General features: G+C 46.1%; 1 long non-coding RNA gene across 1 annotated transcript in view; it reads right to left on the reverse strand.

The window, feature by feature from the left end:
• Positions 1-22,538, reverse strand: part of LOC124717337 — a 642,975-nt gene that overhangs the window by 94,282 nt on the left and 526,155 nt on the right. Inside the window, exon 2 of the long non-coding RNA XR_007005739.1 lies at positions 5,895-5,977. This is a non-coding gene — a long non-coding RNA (uncharacterized LOC124717337). The remainder of the gene's footprint in view (positions 1-5,894; positions 5,978-22,538) is intronic.

The following is a 22,538-nucleotide window of genomic DNA, read 5'->3' on the forward strand; positions in this document are numbered from 1 at the left end:
AAACAGGAAGTGTACAGCCACATGTGAAACGTCAACCACGACCTGCAACAAATGATGAAGCCCAAGTAGATGTTGTAGCTGATGTCGCGGCTAATCCGCACATCAGTAGCAGACAAACTGCGCGAGAATCGGGAGTCTCAAAAACGTCGGTGTTCAGAATCCTACATCAACATCGGTTTTAGGCGCTACAGTCTGGAACCGCGTACCGCTACGGTCGCAGGTTCGAATCCTGCCTCGGGCATGGATGTGTGTGATGTCCTTAGGTTAATTACGTTTAAGTAGTTCTAAGTTCTAGGGGACTGATGTCCTAAGAAGTTAAGTCCCATAGTGCTCAGAGCCATTTGAACCATTTGATATTGGTGTGAACTTTGAATGCGCGTGCCGACATGGTTCAAATGCTGATCTTCCCTGCAGAGCATACGTGTGTGCATGTCCTGTGGATATGAACGTCCTACTTCCAGTCGTTCAAGGTGTACTGTTGTTTCTAAACATGAGCGTATCTTTGACAAAATAGGTTTCAATAATTGAAAGCACACACTCTTATAGGCAAATTGGAGTATTCTGACTGTCCTAGTCGTTTAGCCCCACACTCTGGAGAGTCAGTAACGTAGTGCTCGCGAAACGCTCACAGTTTGCCTCATCGTAGGAGTCATCTTTCCACAACGTCTCACAGACGAGGCAGAACTGTCTGCTGTAAGACGTACGTTTGGTGGTGTGATGGGTAACGTGGCTATCACGTGACAGTCTTCCATCTCAATTCGTCATCTGACTGCGGAGGCATCTCTAAAACGTCCGTACCGGTCGATGGACCGAACGTGGCGGTCCAGTCGCATGACCGACGCGGTTGCCGAACCTCAACCCTGTATGATTCTTCAGTTTCTTGCTCGAACAGTCCACCGGTGTACTGCCGATCCATAGTGTCCAACGGGCACAATATTTCGGCGCTGACGAACTGAGTTCCTGAGGGCTGGCGGCCGTATTAAATCCCCTACCCTCGCGATGCGTTTTCTTCGCGGTCCGAACCCACGGGTCAGCGGTCGCTGAGACGCTGGCGCCGGCGTCTGTGGTAACGTCGGTGCAATTGCCTCGTTCGCCCTAGTCACCCTTTCGTTTCCTATACTGAGCATCCTTTTAATTAGACTCAATGCTGGTTCCCATGCCCTGCTGAGGTTGTAGCCGCAATCTCGGTTGATGAGTCCGTCCCTGGTACGAATTTCGATAGCCTCTCTAACGATGCTGTCCCAGTATTTAGACGTCTGTGCCAGGACCCTGGTATGTTGGGCGGCCATTTCGTGATTTTTGGACAAACAGTGCTCTGCGACCACCGACTTGTTGGGGTACCGAAGTCGAGTGTGCCTCTGACGTTCTCGGCAACGATCTTCGATGGTGCGCACTGTCTGTCCAATATAAGTCTTCCCACATTGACACGGAATCTGGTATATGCCGGCCTTCCGCAAACCGAGATCGTCTTTCACACTTCCCAATAATGCTCGTGTTTTATTTGGTGAGCAAAAGACATACAATGTAAGCTTTCACGGCCGGTATTGTCTTCACTTAAAACTTCCGGGCTGATAGGCCGTGGTTGGAGGTAAAGCGGCTTTACCTCCCAGGATCTCTCCCGCAGTCGGAGACGAAACGTCAGGAGAGAGTTTTATACTTCGACCACGGCCTATCAGCCCGGAAGTTTTAAGTGAAGAGCAAAAGACAGTTCCTACTCGGTGTTTCCTCAATATTCGTCCTATTTTCCCCGATAGTACGCCAGTCTACGGTATATAGGCAGTGGCTATCTCTTTCTCCGTGGCTTCTTTCGTCTCCACACGCTGTACTATAGAGGTGGGGCGGACAACGCGTCTTATCTGCCATTGCGAGTACCCGTTTTTCCGAAATACAATTTTGAGGTGTTCCAGCTCTTGAGGCAGACTCTCTGCGTCAGAGATTGTGCGCGCGTTGTGCACCAGTGTTTTTAGCACCCAATTCCTCTGTGCCAGGTGGTGGCAGCTATCCGCTTGTAAATACACGTCGATGTGCGTTTTCTTCCTTTCTACCCCGTGTCGCAAGGTGCCATCCGCTCCTCTTTTGACTATGACGTCCAGGAATGGTAATCTTCCTTCTGCTTCGGTCTCCGTAGTGAATTTGATGTTCGGATGTATGAAGTTCAAGTGTGTAAGGAAGTGAAAGAACTTGTCCCTTCCATGGGGCCAGATCACGAACGTGTCATCCACATAACGTAGAAAACAAGTAGATTTCCATTTGGATGACGCCAAAGCTTCCTCCTCGAAATTCAAAATGGTTCAAATGGCTCTGAGCACTATGGGACTTAACATCTATGGTCATTAGTCCCCTAGAACATAGAACTACTTAAACCTAACTAACCTAAGGACATCACACAACACCCAGTCATCACGAGGCAGAGCCTCCTCAAAGTGCTCCATATAGAAATTCGCGACCACAGGTGAGAGTGGGCTCCCCATTGCGACTCTGTATTAACCCTGTAGATTTCTACTTGCGAGGCCACGCGGAAGAAGTCGCGTATGTGAAGCCCATTCTGGACGTGCAGACACTGAAATAGCGCATCCGTGATGCCTGTGACGCCGTTCGACTACAGGATGGCACACCTGAACATGCTCTCACAAGCTGCTGCGTTGTTTTCCCGCATTCTTGGACCGTGGCGGCCACTCCGAGTACCTTGTCTAACTGTGGTCCCAACACAGCAGGTCAGGCTGTGTTGTCCCAACACAGCAGGTCAGGATGTGTTGTGCTGCACATGCAGGACGAATTAATAAATACCTTGTAGCGTACACAACATGTGCTTCAAGCCATTTGTCCATAGGACTTGTATTGCTCAGGTATCGCATCCTGCATTTTGTCCCCATTTAGCAAAATCACCCTGTACATAGCGAACCACTTTTTATGTATCCATACAGGTTATATCAGCATCACTACGCCGAAATATTTTTTTAGAAAGTGTCGATTTATGAGGTTTTCTGTTACTTCTCGATCTCTCAGAATGAGCCTCATTGCGCACACAAGTGTAATGTCTGCAGATATGCACCTCGAACTAGTGAAGTAGATAGTCTGACGTTGTAAATTCCCCACCGTGTTTCACTGTATGAAATTTAGCTCAAATTTATATTGCTTTCCACACAAATTCTGTGTATTACCAAAACTCTCTCTCTTTCCAAGCATTACTCCCGACTTGCGGGATTTGGCGTGTTAATTTGAAGGGGTGGCCGGATGCCCTTCCTGTCGCCACCCCAGGCACCCCCTCGCCCCCCCCCCCCCCCGGGATGGAATGTGTGTACCCCAACTGTCTGTGTCTAGTGTAATCCATGGAATAATGCGAACGTGCTGAAATGTCTGCAAGTCGTGTAACTGAGGCGGAACGTGGGGACCAGCCCAGTATTCACCTAGTGGTATGTGGAAAACCGCCTAAAAACCACATCCAGGCTGGCCAGCACACCAGCCTTCGTCGTTAGTCCGCCGGGCGGATTCGATTCGGGGCTGGCGCGCCTACCCGAGTCCAGGAAGCAGCATGTTAGGACTCTCGGCTATCCTGGCGAGTTGCGTATTACTGAAACTACACACCACAAACTGTTATGCAACTTAAACTCGCACGTTAACCTTTCACTAAGCAGGACCTAATTTGAACTGACCTGTAGCTGGTCCGAATACTACTTGTCTTTATATTAATGAGCAACTGAAGGAAACAACTTAAGCTGACCGTAATCAAAATTTCCGCTTATCTTGCGTCTTGGCAACACTGTTGCATATTCTCGAAAGCACAACATCAACCAGCAAGCGGGCAGCGGTTAAGCTAGATTTCTATTTTTAAATAAAATTTTCAAACAAAATACAAACTGTTGAATACTACATGGTCTAATGTGACAACGTGCAATGATACACCTTCTTTTAACTGTGGGAGAGGGAGAGTAACTATTCTTATGAAACGATATATTCCAAAACAACGATTTTAGAATGAATCATGTATACAAAGTAAAGCTTCGCGAGATCTTCACGCATAACATTGGTCTGAACAATACTGCGCTAAAAAAGTGAAAAATGATTTGAAGGGGGTACAATGTTAACAGAGAATTTCTATAAAACCAAACAGCTTAATCAGTTGACTATTAATGCATGACTCAGAGAAGTGGGCTGGCTTTTCTCTCTGATCTGAGCACGTTAACTAGCTGACAATAATTATTAAAAAAAAAAAAAATTTGCTGCGCAGTGCTGCAGTTCTACCTCAAACTTCTTCTCTCCGAAAAAAATATTGAAAATTAATATTCTCTTCGCGTTTAAATTGTAAGTGGGCTGCTTCTGTGTTGGCAGCGCTGTGTAGCGCTTTGCATTGGATCTCGGACTGCACTTTGTAAGAGACTGTGGCTGGTCGGACTCGTTGTTGGAAGTTAACCGCCAGTAGTGTTGGGCAATTGGAAGTTAGTCGCCAGCAGTGATGGAAGTACTGTTGGGCAGTTGGAGGTGAACAGTCAGCAATGATGGATGTTAGATGTGAGAAGTTAGCATTGATAAAGGGCAGAGGTCTGAAGTTCAATATGGCTCTGAGCACGATGGGACTTAAGTGCTGAGGTCATCAGTCCCCTAGAACTTAGAACTACTTAAACTTAACTAACCTAAGGACATCACACACATCCATGCCCGAGGCAGGATTCGAACCTGCGACCGTAGCGGTCGCGCGGTTCCAGACTATAGCGCCTAGAACCGCTCGGCCACAGCGGCCGGCACAGGTCTGAAGTGTTAGCGTAGGCTAACGATCTGTACATGTTCGACTTGAAGAATGAATATTATTCACAATTATATACTTTTGTACTAGATGTCAATGACGATTTATATTCGTGTCTCAGCTGGATGTCACATTATTAAGGTAAAAAATACATTATTTCGTTTGCAACAAAATCTTTCCTTTGCTAACCACATGCGTATTAGTAGTTAGTGGCTTCAGTAGTTAGAATCTTTTATTTAGCTGACAGTATTGACGCTCGCTGTATTGCAGTAGTTCGCGTAATGAAGACTTTTGAGGTAAGTGCTTAATGAAATGTATAGGTTATTATTAATATTTCTTTTTAGTCAGCGCCATTCTTTTGAATTAATTATTTGAAGACAGGTTATCCTTTTTTGGAGCAGTGAGATTGCGTTGCGCTAGAATATTCCGGGTCAGCGTAGACGTGATAAGAATAAGTAAGGAGAAAGTAGGTTCACTTGCATTCAATTTCACTCAGCAATTTAAGTACAATTTTTAATAAAGAAGTTTCACAATATATACACCACATACACCTTGCTGTCCTTTGCAGCAAATATTCCTTCATCTAACAGATAGAATGACAAGTGAACACATCACTACTGAATACGTCCACCACCTACCACATTTCAATCAAACACTTCAATCGAGAATGTATCGGACTGCGTAGAGGCAAAGACTGTGCCACGACAAGACCAAAGACTGTATAGCACTAACGTAACTTGCTCTCTGACGTGCACATAGGTAACTTGCAAAAACCAAAGTGACATTCCCACCTAAGAACACGACTACTTCAATCAAACACTTCAATCAAGAATGTATCGGACTGCGTAGAGGCAAAGACTGTGCCACGACAAGACCAAAGACTGTATAGCACTAACGTAACTTGCTCTCTGACGTGCACATAGGTAACTTGCAAAAACCAAAGTGACATTCCCACCTAAGAACACGACTACTTCAATCAAACACTTCAATCAAGAATGTATCAGACTGCGTAGAGGCAAAGACTGTGCCACGACAAGACCAAAGACTGTATAGCACTAACGTAACTTGCTCTCTGACGTGCACATAGGTAACTTGCAAAAACCAAAGTGACATTCCCACCTAAGAACACGACTAGAGGTTCAGTGCGACTCACCAGCAGACGTTGTTCCTGCGACCCCTGCTCCTGGGCGGCCACTGCCCTGTCATGGCGGCATCGCGGGTCCCGGCGCTCCTCGTCTGAAACACCAAACACAGACTCAACTACAAGAAACACGACCACAGCGTCAGGCTTAATAGCACACCCCTGTGTGTCTGTGGCGTGCAACATAATCTAAACTACTACTTTTTTTTTTTTTTTTTTTTTTTTTGCAATGTGTTAGGAATATGGGGCATATAAAAACACCTGAAAGTAATCTTACACTTAGGCCTTACGGACTGGTCTTTCTTGATGGTCATCACACTTACAGGATTGGAAGGTCAGAGAACGGACACCAGTTTCCTAAAAGTAGTACAACGGACTTGTCAACAAAATACTAATAAACGAGATTTTTTTGAAACAAAACTGTCCATAGCGGAATGCACAAGGTTCTAGTCTACAGATTACGATATCATATGTTCGATGTAAGAAAACCACGCAAAAATTTTACGTGGTCAATTTTAATGTGTTTTCATGTAGCTGGTTCACCCGTGTTTTTTTTTTTTTTTTGTAAGTGATCGATATTTCCTTCTCAATCTACACTCATGCTTATAAATTATGGATAATACTCATTCATGGTGAAACAACGCCCTGGTGGGCGGTTTGCGGGTTTAAATCACTTCGGGGAATGACCATGCGGTGCATATGACCTACGGTCGTCGGACGGTGGCGATGGCAGCAGTCCACATACGCAGAGGTGTGTTGGTGCCTGTCAGAGTACGGTGCAGCGAGTAAGTGTGCAGATGTTTTCAGACGTGCTAATGGTGACTTTGTTTTGAAAATGGCTCAAAGAACACATATTGATGACGTTATGAGGGGTAGAATACAAGGGCAACTGGAAGCTTGTCAAACACAGCAAGTCGTAGCACGGGCCCTCCGTGTGCCACAAAGTGCGACCTCAAGATTATGGCAACGATTCCAGCAGACAGGAAACGTGTCCAGGCGCTGCAGTACGGGACGTCCACAGTGCGCAGCAGCACAAGAAGACCGATATCTCACCATCAGTGCCCACAGACGGCCACGGAGTACTGCAGGTAGCCTTGCTCGGGAGCTTACCACAGCCACTGGAACAGTTGTCTCCAGACACACAGTCTACAGACGACTGAACAGACATGGTTTATTCGCCCGGCGCCGGGATTTCATCTGGCGCGAACCAGAAACCAGATACCAACCCCTTAATATTCTTGAAAGGGACCTGTATGGAGGTCGTGGTTTGTGGTGTGGGTTGGGATTATGATTGGTGCGCGTACACTCCTGCATGTCTTTGACAGAGGAATTGTAACAGGCCAGGTGTATCGGGACGTCATTTTGCACCAGTATGGCCACCTTTTAAGGAGTGCAGCGGGTCCCACTTTCCTCCTGATGGATGATAACGCGCTGCCCCACCGAGCTGTCATCGTGGAGGAGTACCTTGAAACAGAAGGTATCAGGCGAATTGAGTGGCTTGCCTGTTCTCCAGACCTAAACCCCATTGAGCACATCTGGAATGCTTTCAGTCGACGTATCGCTGCACGTTTTCAAACCCCTAAGATACTTCAGGGGCTCCGAAAAGCACTGGTGCAAGAATGGGAGGCTATACCCCAGCAGCTGCTCGACCACCTGATCCAGAGTATGCCACCAACCCGTTGTGCGGCCTGTGCACGTGTGCATGGTGATCATACCCGATACTGATGTCGGGGTACATGTGCAGGAAGCAGTGGTGTTTTGTAGCACATGTGTTTCGGGACGGTTTCTCAACTTATCAACAATGCCGTGGACTTACAGATCTGTGTCGTGCGTGTTACCTATGTTCCAACGCTATTAGCGCAAGTTTTGTGTAGTGGCACGTTCTGTGGCACCACATTCTGCAATTATCCTTAATTTATGAGCATGAGTGTAGATGGCCAGATGGGGATGAGATTGGCGGCTGTTTTTAAATTGGAAATCACATGAACACCTCGATCAATTAAAAACTGAAATTAAACTCCGTCCGAAAAGGCCTCGGGAGGCCCAGCGTTACCGACCGACCGCCGTATCGTCCTCAGTCGAGAGGCGTCACTGGATGCGGAAATGGAGAGGTATGTGGTCAGCACACCGCTCTCCCGGCCGTTGTCGGATTTCGTGACCGGAGCCGCTACTTCTCACTCAGTAAGCTCCTCATTTAGCCTCACAGGGTTGATTGCACCCCGCTTGCCAGCAGCACTCAGCTGACCCCATCGCGCACCCATTCAAGTGCTGGGCAAGCCCGACATCTTTCAACTCCGGTGATATGATGGGAATGGGATTTACCACTGCGTCAAGACGTTAGCCTTTTCGACCAATTGAAATACGTATATTAACAGACAGAGAGAGAGACAGCGTTTTACACATTCACACATTTCCTCGATGCAAGCAGCACTCTAGAAACCGAGAAGGATCAGAGAGCTTATGTTTTTCATATTTGCGTCCCTTCAGTGAAGCATGTATTAACATCTTCTTCTTAATTGTCGATTGGCCTGGGAGAGCATGTGCGTTCTCTACATTCTTCCACCAATGATTTCTGTTTCTGCCTCTCGCGGTCCATTCTCCTTTTCTTAGCCCCGTCGCCTCCGTATCCTGTTAACATCGCCCTCCCCTTCTACCCTCCACGGATCCTGATACTGCTGCTCGCGGTAGCCTTCACTCTTCCATCCTATATAGGGGTCCAGTCCACATCATCCTTTCATTCTTCGTGCTTTGCCAGTATCAGCTTGTAATTATACCTATGCCAATTACTAGCTTTTTAGAACCTTCAGTCCACTTGTAAGTAGGCTGTTTAGGTTTTTATGTTGGTAACGCCACGTAGCGCTCTATATGAAAATCACTGACTGTGCTGTGTGAAGTCTGTGGCTGGTTGGCATTGATGGAATAGTCGCTATTGTAGTGTTGGGCAGTTGGATGTGAACAGCGCGTAACGTTGCGCAGTTGGAGGTGAGCCGCCAGCAGTGGTGGATGTGGGGAGTGAGATGGCAGAGTTTTGAGAGCGGACAATCTGGACGTGTATCTGTCAGAAAAACGAAATTTGTAAGACCGTATGTCATGAAATATATATATATATATATATATATATATATATATATATATAATGACTTTTTAACACTATTAAGGTAAATACATTGTTTGTTCTCCATCAAAATCTTTCATTTGCTAACTATGCCTATCAGTATTTAGTACCTTCAGTAGTTAGAATCTTTTATTTAGCTGGCAGTATTGGCGCTCGCTGTATTGCAGCAGTTCGAGTAAAGAAGATTTTTGTGAGGTAAGTGATTCATGAAAGGTATAGGTTAATGTCAGTCAGGGCCATTCTTTTGTAGGGATTATTGAAAGTCAGATTGCGTTGCGCTAAAAATATTGTGTGTCGCTTTAGTGTTGATCACAATAAGTAAAGAGAGAAATTTCTGAGTACGTTCAGTTCTGCTCAGCTGTTTGAAAATCAAATAACGTAAGAGGTCTATCAGCACAGTAATTCACTAATTTTTCTGAGGGGAGGTTTCATCCTAAATGACGATTCTTCTTGGAGCCAAATACTTTCCCCCGTATCTTACTCTCGAAGAGCTTTTGTTCATATGCTTTCCTTAGAGTAAAAGTCTCAACTCACCTGGAGAATTGAACTCTGGGACAGTGAGATTATAAAACTTTTCGAAACGGTTATACCGCACAGCATGTTCCACAACCCGACATATGCTCTATTTTCCGCTGCGATGTTTACCGTAATCTCAATTTCGATTCCATTCTGTTAGCTAAAGATACATCCCAAACACAAAAATATGTCATTTTTTTAAAAATATAGTTCATCAGCTGCCAGTGGGGTACCGTAATTGGGTGCCTTACTCACTACCAAGTACTCAGTTTTTTCCTCGTTAATTTGTAATCTGTTTCGTTGCAATACTTCTGTAAGAACTTGTCAAGACCTCTTTGCTATCACTTACTAGAACAATATCGTTTCAATCCCGCGTCCGGCCATCCTGATTTAGGTTTTCCGTGATTTCCCTAAATCGCTTCAGGCAAATGCTGGGATGGTTCCTTTGAAAGGGTACGGTTGACTTCCTTCCCCATCCTTCCCTAATCTGATGGGACCCATGACCTCGTAGTTTAGTCTCTTCCCCCAAATCAACCAACCAACAATATCGTTCGCTCATGCAAGTCGTCACCCAGTGTCACCAAGTGCTGTCACCCAGTCTTATTCCAGATGGGCTTAATTTTTGTGTTCTCAGGTTATCATTTTTAAAATTTAAATTAAAAAGCATCGGAGGTAACGCATCTCCTGATATTAAGACCAGTTTTAATTTAAAAATGCTCTGACATTCCTCTACTGATCTTCACTCTAGACTAGGCTTCCTCTGAACACATCTGTACTATGGCTCTTGTAATTAAATTTTCCTCGAGACATTTAAGACTCATCTTTATCTACGATAAAAATGGAAGCTGAATAAATGAATTAAAATTTGTGTCCCAGCCGGGATTAGAATCTCCTCGCAAGGAGACCCGGGTTCAAGTGACATACACCAAGACTTTGGGGTCGTTTCTGTAAACAGACATGTTCACACGACGTGTGCTACGTATCCAATGATCGCCCCACTCGGTAAGCGACTGTGAAACTGAATTCTTCAATTATCTTCCTTTTTCCACTGCGCCCCCACACCCTTTAGTGTTTGGCCAGCTGCCTGTAAGCGTGTGCAATTACAGTTTACACTCTGAATGAAGGGCGGCTGTTAAAGAAAGGGAAGAAATACAAGACCCCAAAGTGCGGTGCGAATTCTGCCGCTTCGGCTGTCACCAGAATCGCCCGAAGCCCCGATCACAAGGGGTGTGGGGGGGGGGGGAGGGGGGCGGCGCGCAGGAATTCGGCCTCAGCGACCTCTCCCGCCGCCATTCTCTCGCATTCCTTTCCGGCCCGCCCCCACTTCCCGCTTTTATGGTATTTATATTCGTGGCCAGGCTGCGTAACTGCCGAATGCCGGAAGAGTGGGGGCGAAAAAAATGACGATCGCCCCTCTACGCGTCTGCTAAGGGGCCGCCATGTCTGCCGCTCTGTTGCTCCGCCGTGCGATTCGATTCGATTCGAGAGCTCGATTGCGCCGCGCTCGACTTGCGTTGCTACGGCGTCGTTCTACGGCGCGGAAAACTGGCTTGTGGCGCGTTATTATTATATCCTGAGCAGCGGCGGCGGTATACAGGTGTAGTGAAGCGCGTGTGCTTATTATATTCTGCCGGATATCCTTCCCTACACTGCTAGCCGAGAGGCGAACCCTCTCCGCAGTCACTTTTTCCTGTTGCGTCGTTTCTCGTCCGGCCACGCAGGTGATTCCGGGGGGGAGTTTGCAATTCAACGGCCGCATTGCGCGTCGACACGGATTCTCACCTGTCGCTGCCTCCCCACCCACACATAGGTTATGTTCCTTCGCAGTCGGTGACGTAGCGGAAGCTCCCTGGCATTATGGAGAAAGACATCAGAATACCTTGAACGTTTCCTTCCCAATATGGAAAAAACTTTTTGTGTGGCATTTCATTCCATAGTCGACGTGTGTTGCAGGACAGTTACCAGGTTGTGTGGCCTATCCCAAAAAGATATTTCGAAAGGATTAAATACTCTCTCTCTCTCTCATCAAACAACATTTCTTTTTAATTTTCAATCATAAATATTCCACTGCATTTGTCTCATCAGTTTTCTCTGCCTCGTGGTGACTGGGTGTTGTGTGATGTCCTTATGTTAGTTAGGTTTAAGTAGTTCTAAGTTCTAGGGGACTGATGACCATAGATGTTAAGTCCCATAGTGCTCAGAGCCATTTGAACATTTTTTTTTTTTTTTTGTCTCATCAGGCTGCATTAACATGACATGGAGTGACGTTTTGTAGCCAAACAAACTGTACATATGGCATCGAAACTGAACAACTGTTTTTGAAGTTTCTATCCTATTTCTACATCCTAAAGATAATCAGCAAAATTTACAGAATTTTGGTACACTCCTGGAAATGGAAAAAAGAACACATTGACACCGGTGTGTCAGACCCACCATACTTGCTCCGGACACTGCGAGAGGGCTGTACAAGCAATGATCACACGCACGGCATAGCGGACACACCAGGAACCGCGGTGTTGGCCGTCGAATGGCGCTAGCTGCGCAGCATTTGTGCACCGCCGCCGTCAGTGTCAGCCAGTTTGCCGTGGCATACGGAGCTCCATCGCAGTCTTTAACACTGGTAGCATGCCGCGACAGCGTGGACGTGAACCGTACGTGCAGCTGACGGACTTTGAGCGAGGGCGTATAGTGGGCATGCGGGAGGCCGGGTGGACGTACCGCCGAATTGCTCAACACGTGGGGCGTGAGGTCTCCACAGTACATCGATGTTGTCGCCAGTGGTCGGCGGAAGGTGCACGTGCCCGTCGACCTGGGACCGGACCGCAGCGACGCACGGATGCACGCCAAGACCGTAGGATCCTACGCAGTGCCGTAGGGGACCGCACCGCCACTTCCCAGCAAATTAGGGACACTGTTGCTCCTGGGGTATCGGCGAGGACCATTCGCAACCGTCTCCATGAAGCTGGGCTACGGTCCCGCACATCGTTAGGCCGTCTTCCGCTCACGCCCCAACATCGTGCAGCCCGCCTCCAGTGGTGTCGCGACAGGCGTGAATGGAGGGACGAATGGAGACGTGTCGTCTTCAGCGATGAGAGTCGCTTCTGCCTTGGTGCCAATGATGGTCGTATGCGTGTTTGGCGCCGTGCAAGTGAGCGCCACAATCAGGACTGCATACGACCGAGGCACACAGGGCCAACACCCGGCATCATGGTGTGGGGAGCGATCTCCTACACTGGCCGTACACCACTGGTGATCGTCGAGGGGACACTGAATAGTGCACGGTACATCCAAACCGTCATCGAACCCATCGTTCTACCATTCCTAGACCGGCAAGGGAACTTGCTGTTCCAACAGGACAATGCACGTCCGCATGTATCCGGTGCCACCCAACGTGCTCTAGAAGGTGTAAGTCAACTACCCTGGCCAGCAAGATCTCCGGATCTGTCCCCCATTGAGCATGTTTGGGACTGGATGAAGCGTCGTCTCACGCGGTCTGCACGTACAGCACGAACGCTGGTCCAAATGAGGCGCCAGGTGGAAATGGCATGGCAAGCCGTTCCACAGGACTACATCCAGCATCTCTACGATCGTCTCCATGGGAGAATAGCAGCCTGCATTGCTGCGAAAGGTGGATATACACTGTACTAGTGCCGACATTGTGCATGCTCTGTTGCCTGTGTCTATGTGCCTGTGGTTCTGTCAGTGTGATCATGTGATGTATCTGACCCCAGGAATGTGTCAATAAAGTTTCCCCTTCCTGGGACAAGAATTCACGGTGTTCTTATTTCAATTTCCAGGAGTGTAGTTCCAATTTTTTGTTGTCAGAGTCAAATTACCATTTTTGGTATATGATGGCTCAAATGGCTCTAAGCACTATATGACTTAACATCAGAGGTCATCAGACCCCTAGACTTAGAACTACTGGAGCCTAACTAACCTAAGGACATCACACACATTCATGCCCGAGGCAGGATTCGAACCTGCGACCGTAGCAGCAGCGCGGTTCTGGGTTGAAACGCCTAGAACCGATTGGCATATGAACTAAGATCTTTTGTGACTATTCCTAGATTTATTTTCCAACCCGTTGAATGCGCTGGATTTAATCATAAAGGCATGTAATTTCATATTGTTGAATCGAAAAGTAAAATTTATATTCATATTGATTATGTAAAAAGATGTACTTTGCCTATATTAATGAAGGATTCTCAAATTTCAAGCTTCAAAGTGATCTGCCTTCAGAAAATAATGGGATGAGAAAAATACGTACAGTATACTGCCTCTCAAATTTAGTTCTTCTATATCTACATCGATACTCTGCAAGTTACACTTAAGTGCCTCGCAGAAGGTTCATCGAACCACCATCACAATAATTTTCTATTATTACGTTCTCGAACAGCGCGCGGAAAAACGAAGACATATATCTTCCCGTGCGAGCTCTGATTTCCCGTATTTTGTTATGATGATCGTTTTTCCGTATGTATTTCGGCGTCAACAAAATATTTTCGCATTCGGAGGAGAAAAGTGATGATTGAAATTTCGTAAGAACATTCCGCCGCAACGAAAGGCGGCTTTGTTTTAATGATGTGCGCCCCAAATCCTGTATCTTTTCAGTGACACTCTCTCCCCTATTTCGCGATAATACAAAACGTGTTGCTCTTCTTTGAACTCTCTCGATGAACTCCGTCAATCCTACCTGGTAAGGATCCCTTACAGCGCAGCAGTACTCCAAAACAGGACGGACAAGCGTAGTGGAGGCAGTCTCTTTGGTAGATCTGTTACATTTTCTAAGTGCTCTGGCAATAACAGTCAGTCTTTGGCTTGCTCTCATCACAACACTTTCTATGTCTTCTTTCCAATAGAAGTTGTTCGTAACTGTAATGCCTAGATATTTAGTTGAATCTCCGGCCTTTAGATTTGACTCATTTACCGCATAACCGAAGTTTAACAGACTCAGTTTAGCACTCATATTGATGACCTCTCACTATTCATTATTTTGGGTCAACTGCCAATTTTCGCATCATACGGATATCTTTTCTAAATCGTTTTGCAATTTGTTTTCATCTTCTGATGACTCTGCTGGGCCGGCATATGTGACCGAGTGGTTCTAGGCGCTACAGTCTGGAACCGCGCGACCGCAACGGTTCACTTTTTTTTTTTTACTCTGCTGGACGATAAACAACAGCGTGGGCCTATAACACTACCTTTGGGAACGCTAAAAAATCACTTCTGTTTTATTCGATGACTTTCCGTCAATTACTACGAACAGTGACCTCAGTGACAGAAAATAAGTCACATAATTGAGACAATATTCCGTAAGCACAGGTCAGTAGCACTAAATACTTCGTGCGTGTAAAGAGCTAGTTGTGTTTCACAAGAACGATGTTTTCTTAATCGGTGTCGAATGTGCGTCAATAGAGCGTTCTCTTCGACGTACTTCATAACGAAATGATAATTAAATCAAGACCCTACGCTGCCGACAGGCGTTGATATACATCAACGGGGACAGTTGAAAATGTGTGCCCCGACCGGGACTGGAACCCGGGATCTCATGCTTAATAGCAGACGGTCTATCCGTCTGAGCCACCGAGGGCACAGAGGATAGTGCGACTGCACGGACTTATCCCTTGCACGTCCTCCGTGAGACCCACATTCCCAACCTGATGTCCACACACTACATTCGTTGTGCCCCTACCCATTACACTCTTTTCTCGCGGCAGACAATCTTACCGAGTCCCATACGAGTTCGGGCAAGGCGTGTGCATCCGCACAGAGGAAAAAGGTCAATGGCCGGTGAGCCTTAACTAAATGAAGATGAGACTCACGGGCAGCGTGCAAGGGATAAGTCCCTGCAGTCGCACCATCCTCTGTACCCTCGGTGGCTCAGACGGATAGAACGTCTGTCATGTAAGCAGGAGATCCCGGGTTCAGGTCCCGGTCGGGGCACACATTTTCATCTGTCCCCGTTGATGTATATCAACGCCTGTCGGCAGCGTAGGGTCTTGATTTAATTATCATTTCATTTTAGAGCGCTGCATGGTCTGTTCTTTCGGACATGTCCCAAAGAACAGACGCCATCTTCATGTACTTCATAACGTTCTAACACAATATATGTTCTAAAATCCTGCTGCATATCGACGTTAATGACATAGTCCTGAAATTTTGTGGATAACTCCTGTACTCTTCGTGAACATTAAACTAAATCGCTTACATGAAACATGATAAAGAATTCGAATCTTGTCCCCTTTCAGACAAATTTCTGAGGACGCCCATGACTGGAGCTTATCGGTCGTCATACCTTCAATTTTGAGACTATATTGTTGGGTTGACAGCGTGCCAGTACTAGGTGGTGAACACTGTTTGGCACGAGACAATTTTCGCGCCCCGCGCTATGTATGTCATTCAGTTATTTTGTCCAACGCTGAAGTCAAAAAGAGCTCAGGCTATCTCACAGAGAGGACGTGTGTCTACGTTAAAGCCACGTGAGAGAAAAGCAGTTAAAACACCGAGCAGCTTCTTTCAGCGACATCTCGCATAATGGACGCGCGGCTTTTAAAACAAATTTCCGACTCCACTTGAGCTGGTAAAGGACAACAACGAGGAAACGACTTTTTATCTGTCGCTCTCTCATATTAAATGCCCCGTTGAGTGCCCTCTTCCGCTTCTGAACACTTCAAAGGCCGCGCGAATATAAAACCGCGTGCAGCGGGGGGACGGGTACCCTGAAAAGACGTGCCGTTTGATACGATGCGGCGGACGGCGTATGAAAAGAAACATTAACCACACCGCACAGCGGAAAGGAAAGTGCGTCGCGACCGAACACACATGAACGCAGCCGCACGCAAACACTACACACGAGACGAAGCTGCAATTACAACGTCGGGATCACATTTACACGACAATAATGCAACGAATTCAGCCCGCAAAACACATCTCTTTCTACCAAACCTACGATTACTATTTATGAAATTCTTGCTGGGGAAGAATGCAAAAAATATGAAGCGCTTATTTCAATAGTGGTACAAGTCTATTTTTGTTCATTCTGAGATACAGAGTCCTAAAGTTAAATGAGCGCTGAAAAATCTGCAGTTCAGATACCAGAAATATTCAACCATTTGGCTTTTTGGATCATTAATTTCAGAAGCATTATTGGCAGAAAAGTGGAGGTAATGGACTTGTACCACTATTGAAATAAACCTTTCATATGAAGACAGTATTCAAACTTCAGAATAAGGGCATAAGAATAATAACGAAAAGTAATAATTGAGTTCTTCGAACAATAGGGTTTTTAACAAAACCATATGAATACATCTGTCACTCAGTTACACACATTACAATTTTTTTACGATCCTCCCTTGATATCCTTCCATATTCAATAATTTTTCGCTAAGCGCTGCTGCGTCAAGTGTTTCTTCAGCTTTTATATTATGTTATTATGAACCCCTTTTAACTGCATGGGTACAACTTGTTGTTGACCTTTTATTCCACAAGTATTTCAAGATCTCTTTGGTTAATCTTCTATGTTGCACTCAATACAAATGTCGGGTCGTCTTTTCCTCATTACCGATGACTTGATTTCTGTATTTCGATAAATTTCACCACTGCGTCGTAATTACCAACCTTCCATAGTTTCTCGTGGGCCTAATATTTTCCCGAATAAAAAAAAAACGAAGTTCTGGCATCACTAAAAATGCAGTAAAAAACAGATATTGTCCAAATGGAGAATGCTAAGAAAAATTAAGTATCTTGAGGAGATCATCGAAGAAGTAGGATTGGAAAAAGCAGCTATGGAAGAAATCATACAAATCATACATAAAATTAGAAAGATAGATGATAAACGGCATGTAAATCCCCCCTCCCCCCCCCCCCCCCCCGAACACCAGATCGCTTTAAGACGCCCGCTCCCACGACTCAGGCTAACGAACCCACCCACTGGATTAACGAACGGGGGGATTTGCCGGCTAGTGTGGATCTGCCGTTTTCCCATATCCGAGCTGGTAAATTTCGGGCTGGTACAAATGCCTCACCTCACCCACGCGTTACGCAAACGTTTAGAAAAACGCATTAAGTCGGCCACCTGGGATTGAGTGCAGTTAGCTCTGCTTATCATGAGTTTTTATTGTGATATTTCATTAGGACACGCTGAAACAATTGATAGTATATGCACAACTGTCTCGAAACCTTCCACAGTACGATGCGTGTTCGTAGTCAACATGATACTTGTTTACTCTAACGTCACCGTTTGTGTACGATAGTGGCCACGCGAGGACAAGCGCAATATAGTGTCTTCTCTTCGTCGTGTTGTACACGGACTTGCACATGAGTTTCACTCTAGATGCAGAAAGGATTTGGTACACAAATTCCGTACCCCGGGAAGTAGTGGCGTGAGGAAGGAAACACGGCGACCAAGTACCACAAACGCAGCCACATCCGATATAACAAGGCCGAGCCTGAAGAGGAACGGGACAAGACAAAGAACGAGAAGGTATGGTGTAAAATCTTTGGAATTTATCACCAAGGTCGCTGTTCAATTTATTTTTTCTACGAACAACAGCTGTAATTTGTATATACACTATGTAATCTAAAGTATCTGGAGACCTAGCTGAAAATGACTTACAAGTTAGTGGCGCCCTTCATCGGTTATACTGGAATTCAGTATGGTGTTGGCCCATCCTTAGCCTTGATGACAGCTTCCACTCTCGCAGGAATACGTTCAACCAGGTGCTGGAAGGTTTCATGAGGAATGGCAGCCCATTCTTCACAGAGTGCTGCACTGAGAAGAGGTCGGTAAGGCCTGGCACGATGTTCCAAAATATCCCAAAGGTACTTTATAGGCTTCAGGTCAGGACTCGGTGCACCAGTCCATTACAGTGATGTTATTGTCGTGTAACCAGTCCGCCAAAAGCCGTGCGTTATGAACATGTGCTCGATGGTGTTGAAAGATGCAATTGACCTCCCCGAATTGCTCTTCAACAATGGGAAGCAAGAAGGTGCTTCGAACATCAATGTAGGCCTGTGCTGTGCTAGTGCTACGCAAAATAACAAGGGGTGCAAGCACCCTCCATGAAAAACACCACCACACCATAACACCACCGCCTCCGAATTCTACTGTCGGCACTACACACGCTGGCGGATGACGTTCACTGGGCATTCGCCATACTCACAGCCTTCCATCGGATCCCCACATTGTGTACCGTCACTCGCCACTCCACACAAAGTTTTTCCATTGTTCAATCGTCCAATGTTTACGCTCCTACCACCAAGCGAGGCGTCGTTTGGCATTTACCGGCGTGATGTGTGGCTTATGAATAGCTGCTCGACCATGAAATCCAAGTTTTCTCACCTCTCGCCTAACTGTGATAGTACTTGCAGTGGATCCTGGTACAGTTTGGAATTTCTCTGTGATGATTTTGATAGATGTCTACCTACTACACATCACGACCTACTGTCGACGATCTGTGTCAGTCAACAGACGAGGTCGGCCTGTACGCTTTTGTGCTGTACGTGTCCCTTCACGTTACCACTTCACTATCACATCGGAAACAGTGGACGTAGGGATGTTTAGGAGTGTGGAAATTTCGCGTACAGACGTATGACACAAGTGACACACAATCACCTGACCACGTTCGAAGTCCGTGAGTTTCGCAGAGCGCCCCATTCTGCTCTCTCACGGTGTCTCATGACTACTGAGGTCGCTGATACGGAGTACCTGGCAGTAGGTGGCAGCACAATGCACCTAATAAGAAAAACGCATGTTTTTTGGGGTGTCAGGATACTTTTGATCACATTGTGCAGTTCATTTGTTAACGTGCCATCTGTTTTAGTTAAATTACCCTACATCGAATTTACACTGAAATAATCCCTCTTGTTTCATTCCTAACATTGGCATTTTTCATCTCTGGAAATGGAGATACGCTGTACATTCACTAGTTTAAAATGTGTGACCCAACAAAATTTCGCTGCACCACATACGTATCTTTGTATCTTATGATGGCGTAACAGCCGGAAACCGGTTTGCGAAATAAATGTTGTAGAAAGTTACACCAGTGTTCTGTGTGGTTTCATTCATAATGTATGAAACCCTCTACCAAGAACCGAGGAAACAGTCAATCAAAGCATATTACTAAATGCCTTTACAAACAAAATTCCTATCCAAAAATGCAAAAATAAAACAATGGTAAATCCAGGATGGACCTAGCTTCAGATTGTAGAGACTGCTGTCATATGTGTGTGTGTGTGTGTGTGTGTGTGTGTGTGTGTGTGATCTATTTTTGACGAAATACTTGCTGGCCGAAAGCTTATTTGGGCCACTGTTTCTGATGTGCCTATCTGCGACTCTGCATCTCCGATATATGGTGAGTGCCAACACAGTAGCAAAGCCAGAATATCTATGCGAAACGAATGTCTAGCATTGAACTATGGACAATTTAGAAATAATGAAAAGGCAAATCTTTCGAAGAATATTTGGCCCACGAGAAACTATGGAAGTAATTATATTAAATTTCAGCCTCCAGTTGTAGAAGCAAAGAAACTTTACCTAGGTTTCGGCTCTAATAATGCAGCCTTCTTCAGAAATGTCACAATATAAAATTAAAATTAAACCATGCCAGATATTTTATAGTGTGACATTTCTGAAGAACGCTACATTATAATTACATTTTAGAGTTGCTGACTTTGCTGCACCATGCTAAAAATATTCAAACTATGGAAGGTTGGAAATTACGACGCAGCGGTGAAATTGATCGAAAGACAGAAAGCATGTTGTCGCTAATGAGGAAAAGAAGACTCGGCATTTCAAATGGTTCAAATGGCTCTGAGCACTATGGGACTTAACTGCTGAGGTCATCAGTCCCCTAGAACTTAGAACTACTTAAACCTACCTAACCTAAGGACATGACACACATCCATGCCCGAGGCGGGATTCGAACCTGCGACCGTAGCGGTCGCGCGGTTCCAGACTGTAGCGCCTAGAACCGCTCGGCCACCCCGGGCGGCAGACTCGGCATTTGTATAGAGTGCAAGATAGTACATTAATCAAAGAGATCTTCAAATATTTGTGGAATAAAAGGCGAACAAGTCGGAGTGATGAAGTAAAAAGGGGTTTGGAATAACATAATACAAAATGAGTCGAGAGGCATGAAAGAGAAGCAGTGGTTGGGAAGGGAGTGAGACAGGGTTGTAGCCTCTACCCAATGTTATTCAATCTGTATATTGAGCAAGCAGTAAAGGAAACAAAAGAAAAATTCGAAGTAGGAATTGAAATCCATAGAGAAGAAATAAAAACTTTGAGGTTCGCCGATGACACTGTAATTCTGTCAGAGACAGCAAAGGACTTGGAAGAGCAGTTGAACGGAATGGACAGTGTCTTGAAAGGAGGGTATAAGATGAGCATCGACAAAAGCAAAACAAGGATAATGGAAGGTAGTCGAATTAAATCGGGTGGTGCTGAGGGAATTAGATTAGGAAATGAGAGGCTTAAAGTAGTAAAGGAGTTCTGCTATTTGGGGAGCAAAATAACTGATGACGGTCGAAGTAGAGAGGATATAAAATATAGACTGCCACTGGCAAGGAAAGCGTTTTTGAAGAAGAGAAATTTGTTAACATCGAATATAGATTTAAGTGTCAGTAAGTCGTTTCTGAAAGTATGTGTATGGAGTTTAGCGATGTATGGAAGTGAACCGTGGACAATAAATAGTTGATAAATAGTTTAGACGAGAAGAGAATAGAAGCTTTCGAAATGTGGTGCTACAGAAGAATGCTGAAGACTAGATGGGTAGATCACATAACTAATGAGGAGGTATTGAATAGGATTGGGGAGAAGAGAAGTTTGTGCCACAATTTAGTTTTGGAGGGCAGCGTGGAGGGTAAAAATAGTAAAGGGAGACCAAGAGATGAATACACTAAGCAGATTCAGAAGGATGTAGGTTGGAGTAGGTACTGGGAGATGAAGAAACTTGCACAGGGTACAGTAGCATGGAGAGCTGCATCAAACCAGTCTCCGGACTGAAGACCACAACAACAACAATATAAAATCTGAATAATCGGCTGATGAAGAAGTCCTTAGGGAAAAAGCACTGAATATGGAAGGTAGGATCGTAGGAAGACTGGTTTGAAGCGGTCAGAAGCCCAGAAGTGAACAGATGAGAGAGTACTGGAAGAAAAGAACAGAACAACGAATAAGGGCCTGTCGCTTGCTCAGAATCTAAGCCCAATGTGATGCATCGTGCGTGAAATATGTGTCCGTAGGAAACAGTAGACCGGCGCCTCAACCGCTCAGGCAAACATTAGAGAGACAGAGATGTGCCGCGAAGCGACAGTCTGGGGAAGCAGCGACGCAGAAAGGCGAGCGGACAATGGTGTCTGCTCATAGCGTGGGCCCTGAAAACAATGCCTGCCAGCGCGTGCAACATTGTGTGCGTCGCAGAGTCATTGTAATGGGGGGGGGGGGGGATGAACGTGGCGGCAGATTGATTTCCTCCTGTTCTCGCGCTCACGTCGCTGGGGGAGGTTAGAGAGAGAGAGAGAGAGAGAGAGACAGCGAGAGAGTGACGAATGCGCCTCGCGGGGGCCAGGCGGTACGAGCAGCCGTAAACATTAGCAAGTCAATACGCGGCCGGCGCGCGGGGGAGGGAAGGAGGAATCGATTGTGATTAGTGGGCGGCCGCCACAGAGGGCTGAATGGCGTTCGCGGCCAAACAGCAGTCATTACGAGGCGAGCAGGCGGCCTCGACACGTGTTGCCTTCCTGCTGCTGCCCGGCGGACGAAATCTGCATTTGCATGCCGTCCGTACACGCGCAGGTAGCGACCTCTCGGCCTATTGCGCTGCGACCATTAGCTAGGCTGACGGCGCGTTACCGCTCGTCCAGCCCGACTATTACAAGGCGGCTCGATGAACGCGCTTAACGTACGTTTACACGTGCCATAACAACTGCATTGTGGCGATAGCACAGCCCAGCCCAGCACTGCGGCCACTCGAATTGCAGCCAGTAGTAGGGCAACATTGCTGGTTATTGTTGCCAGCAATATT

The sequence above is a fragment of the Schistocerca piceifrons genome, chromosome 9 (genome assembly GCF_021461385.2).
Source record: "Schistocerca piceifrons isolate TAMUIC-IGC-003096 chromosome 9, iqSchPice1.1, whole genome shotgun sequence".
In the NCBI taxonomy this organism is placed as follows: Eukaryota; Metazoa; Arthropoda; class Insecta; order Orthoptera; family Acrididae; genus Schistocerca; species Schistocerca piceifrons.